Below are 4,723 nucleotides of genomic sequence, written 5' to 3'. Positions count from 1 at the left end.
GTATGCTTGTTATTTCCACCTGTCTTTTCCTGTTTTTTTAATCCTTTCTCAGAGACCGACTTTCTCTGTATCCGATACTGTGCTTTACTATCCCACACCTCTGGCGTGGGCCAGAACGTCGGCTGTCACTTTCTGTAAATGGTCAGGGAAAGAGGGAACCCAGTGAACACGGGGCCCCATGTGAGAGGCATCCTGGGGGTCATTGCGCTGCCCCTGGGGCCCCTGAGCTCTGTGCTGAGATTCTCAACGTTTGGGTTCTGCCCCTTTGAATAGGATTTTTAGAACGACTCTTAACACTGATGCTCTGGAGCACACCGGTGTCGCCCTGTGCTGCAAAAGGACGGGGCATTGGCCCTTTGTCCCTAATTGTCAGAGGTGTCCTGTTGGGTGGGAGTAGTTATGAGTTTGTGTGTCATAGACTAAACTGTCTGAGCTCTTATAAAATGAGATCAGTGGACATGTTCACTTACCTCTCCTTTAAATATCTTTAGTGTGAGTTTTCCCTACCCAGCCCATATGAGGGCGTTTGGAAAATTGTACTGAAATGCAGCTGGGTGAATTCAGGGAGAGGACAAATGAGTTTGAGATGAAGACTAATTAAATCAGGCAGTGTAGTAAAAAGAGCAGACAGAATTGACCAATCTGTTTAGTTCTGGCTCAGCCACTTAATTGTGTGACCCTTAGAGCCATTTTAAGCACAATAGCTACAGACTTAGCCGTGTAAGACCTAATGAAATACAGATTGCCCAAGGGGCACCTGGGCCAAGGGTGAGAACTGAGTACCGTATGTTTAATAACATAATTGTACATCAGCTTGTTTTCAGTTGTTTAAAAACATTCAGTTGTTTAGAAACACCGTCTCATTGCTTCAAGGATGGTTTTGGGGACATCTGAGGTCAGGGGTACACCCCCCAGATTCCGATTTTGGTTTTAATGCAGATTCTTTTCACCATCGCCAGAAAGTCAGTTTCACCTGAAACACGGCCATGTTCAAGGATCTGCCATGGGGTCAGTGATGAACATGAAGGGCAGGGCCTCGTGAGCTGGAAGACTTGTAAGTAGAGGACACAGGCCACTTCCCAAGACAGGGAGCACGCACACAGCTACAGGCAGCTAACGCTCCTTTCATCAAATGGATTGAGCTCTGAACAAGGTGTCAGAGGTTATTGGGTGTAAGGTCTCCTTTGCATCGAGATGAAGTCTTTTCCTGCCCAAATCACTCTATTTCTTTGGTGTTCTATAAAATACCCTTACAATTTTTTCCCAGAACACACAAAGCAAGCAGAGCAATCTTGATCTCCACTTACAAATAAAACAGGACCAGAGAAGTGACTTTTATTAAAAAAAAGGGGGAACGCTTCATGAATTCGCATGTCATGCGTGAGCAGGGGCCGTGCTAACCTTCTCTGCATCGTTCCCGTTTCAGCGTCGGGGCTGCTGAAGTGATCCCTGGGCGTTTGCCTGGCTCTGAGTTCCGTTGCGACATCGCTGCGCCTCAATTTTGCAGCCCGAGGCGTGATCTCTAACTTCCAACGTGGGAGACACGCACAGGCCTCTGCAGCCCCAGCTGCTTGTCGAGCTCCTGCCACATCCCCCCTCTTCCTCATGTAATCGCGCTGTAACTTGGGTTCACGCCAGGTTAATAGACTGCGAGCTCACTTAAAGCTGAGACGCGTGCTAGTAACCAGGGTGACTTGTCTTCCACGGTGGACTGTTCTCCGTCCTGCCTCGGTTCCTCCCTCTTTTCCCTGCGGCCTCCGACCTGGGGCAGGGCTCGTGGAGCCATTGCCCTTTATGGGGGCTGAGCGCCGTCTTCCTCAGGCGCCTCTCCCCATTGTTCCGGGGGCCCCTTCCCCGCTCGGTTGGATCTTGGGTTTCCTGGACCCCACGCTTCCTCTTTCTGGGTTTACTTCCTCGATCTGGCGCGGGTGCCCTCAGCGCTTCCTGTGGAGCCACGTGGGTGGCGAGTTTTCCCAGGCCAGTGTCTGTTGTCCCCTTCGTGGCTCATTTGAGTTCCCATTTCCAACTTGGCCTTGGGTTTCCTTCAGGATTCGGAAGGCATCGCCTCCCTGCTTCTAGGTGGCGGGTGGGCGCTGGGCCGGCTGCAGCCCTGGCCGGCTGTGTGTGTGTAACCTGCCTTTTCTCTGCGGTCGGACGCCCATGGCATTGCCCTTGGTCCCAGGGCGCTGTAGGCTTCCCGTGTGCTTTGACGTGGGCCTGTGTGTGTGCCCTACATTTGGGGACATTTTATTTTTTTTTAATTTAAATTCTTTATCGTTCAAAGTATTACATAAGTCTCCCCTTTCCCCCATTGACCTCTCCCTGGCCACCGCCCCCCCCCCCCCCACTCCCCCCACCCCCACCCCCCACCAACATTTTCTTAAATGATGACATTTCTCTCCTGCATCCTTGGCTCGTTGTGGAGCACCTGCCGGTGGGCCTGCCACTTCTCCTAGTCGCTGTGTATCTGTCCTTTATTTCGGAGACTCCTATCCCCGTTTTCCCAGCAGGAGTTTCATGTCTGTTGTTGGGTTTTAATCCAGGGCTTTCTTTTGTTCTCTCCATTTTTTAAAAAAATACATAAGGTGTTCCATTTAATGGATAGTCTTCAACCTTCCTGTTGGTTTTCGGTTTTGCCCTTCCTGTTGGACGCTCTTCTCACCCGTCTGGTTATTCTTGCTGTGTGTTCATGTTTAAGGGAAGGTACTTGGGCTTGTGGGTTTTCAATAAATATTGGCCGCTGCCTAAATTCGAATCTTGCGTAATCCTCCCGACACCATCCAGACCGGGGAACAACGTCACCTTTCCCTTGTCCCTGCAGCACCACTGAGACACGGGAAACAGTTCCATGACAGCAGAGAACACGCATCTGAAGAGCCAGCACCAGGACCCACGGGAGAGTGGAGTCAGGTGGAAGCTCTGGTGGAGGGGTGAGGGCCATGGGGCCAGCGCGGCCGTTCACGGGGACAGCAGGGACCCCACCGCGAGGGAAGGAAGCGCTGATGAATCCGACACCAGCTGCACGAGAAGCGGATGTTGGGAAGTTCCTGAGATCGCAGCTCGCCTGTTGGGGAGCCTCCCGTTTCTGGGAGAGGGGAAGGTACCTCCTAGAGGGAAAGTGAAAGAAGCAGCGAAAACTAAAATAAAGGCCTCAGAGGAGACTCCAAACCCTCCCACCTCACAAAGAAATGCTGTGTTGCACCGTCCCAACAGACGAGAGAAGCCACACACCCTGTCCTTGCTACCGAGAACCAACTGCAGTGCCTTTCAAACAGGAAGAGGAAGGCAGGTGGTGTGAACACTGTGAGAAGAAGAGACAGGATCCACACAGCACAGGGACATGTCTCGCCAGCCACCGGCAGAAGAGAACTGGAACCACCCCGGGTCTGAAGGAAATACCTCACCTCCCACAGGACTGCAGAAATCGAACTGAAAATGAAAAAGCTCCACCAAAAATGGACCCAAAGAGGAAACAGAGAAACCTCAGGGAGCGTTGAAACAAGGCTTGATGTAACTCGGCAAAAAAAATAGAAAAAGACAAAATTATCTCAAATTAACGTGAAGTTATAAAGGACCCAACAAAGAATAGCGGCACCTGAAAACACAGTGAAATATAATAAAGAGGAGAGCGGCCAAGAGTTCAAAACAGAAGGGATGGACACAGGTGCACTGTGGAGGGTCACCCCGCGCAGCCCTGCCCAGCACTGAGGAGCAGCGGTCTGCAGACGCACAGCCTGCGGGTGAGTCACAGGCCTGCTCGGAAGCGCATTTATATGTATCTATTGAATTGTTATAAATGTATGCAAATACGTAAGCGAGTCCTCTGAGGAGTCTCTTGTAGAAGAACAAATACCCTCTCGGTTTTTTTAACGCTGATGCGGATTTTCATACGCTGTTGGCCCATGAACAGTGCAGGGGGCAGGGGCGCCAATCCCCAGTCAGAAATGACAGGTAATGACTCCCCCAAAACTTGCCAATAACGAACAGTTGATTGACATATATTTTGTATGCGTATTATAGACTGTATACTCACAATAAAGTTAGCTAGAGAAAAAAAATTAAAATCATCAGGAAAATACAGTATTTATTGAAAAAAGAAATCCATGTGTAAGTTGACCCGCACTGTTCAAACCCATGTTCAGGGGTCAACTGTATGTAGTTGGCGAGGAATGCTGACAACTGGGAGGGTTTGTGTCTTGCGAGGAATCTAGGTTGGAAGTAGGCAAACCTTGATTTTTCGGAGAACTATGGAGAAGAGCCGGTGCTCCTTAAGGTGTTTGTGAAAAGCAGATAATCATGGAATTTGAGCAATGCCCAGCCATCACACTTGCTCACACCAAGAATCTAAGAGGCTCCTCTTTGTTCTCTTAGCCTGGAATGCAGGGGCAAAGGACATACCGTGGAAACTTCCAGACTAGTTGAGATGACACAGAGCCGTGACGGACATGCTAAAGGAGGGGAGTGTGATCTCAGAAACAGTGGGAAAGCCTGGCTTTCCGTGTCCGGCAGACTTCCTGTTGGGCACTGCCATGTGCTTTGTTTTTTTAAACATTTTTATTTTCACATGATTACCTTGACTCAGTTTTCATTTTTGTATCTATTTTTAAAATATTTTATACTTTTAAATGTTTTTATTGATTTCAGAGAGGAAGGGAGAGAGAGATAAAAACACCAATGATGAGAATCATTGATCGGCTGCCTCCTGCACACCCCACACTGGGGA

General features: G+C 49.5%; 1 non-coding gene across 1 annotated transcript; it reads right to left on the bottom strand.

Moving 5' to 3' along the window:
• Window positions 1-1,343: 1,343 nt before the first annotated feature.
• On the bottom strand, window positions 1,344-1,450 carry LOC138999388 (U6 spliceosomal RNA). Its single transcript, XR_011469382.1, has one exon. It is a non-coding gene; the product is annotated as a U6 spliceosomal RNA (small nuclear RNA).
• Between the last annotated feature and the right edge of the window lie 3,273 nt (window positions 1,451-4,723).

This window comes from Myotis yumanensis, unplaced genomic scaffold (assembly GCF_028538775.1).
Source record: "Myotis yumanensis isolate MYYU_CA2020_CCGP unplaced genomic scaffold, mMyoYum1.0.hap1 SCAF_22, whole genome shotgun sequence".
Lineage (NCBI taxonomy): Eukaryota > Metazoa > Chordata > Mammalia > Chiroptera > Vespertilionidae > Myotis > Myotis yumanensis.
The sequence above is the reverse complement of the archived record's forward strand: the minus strand, read 5'-3'. Positions and strand labels throughout refer to the sequence as shown.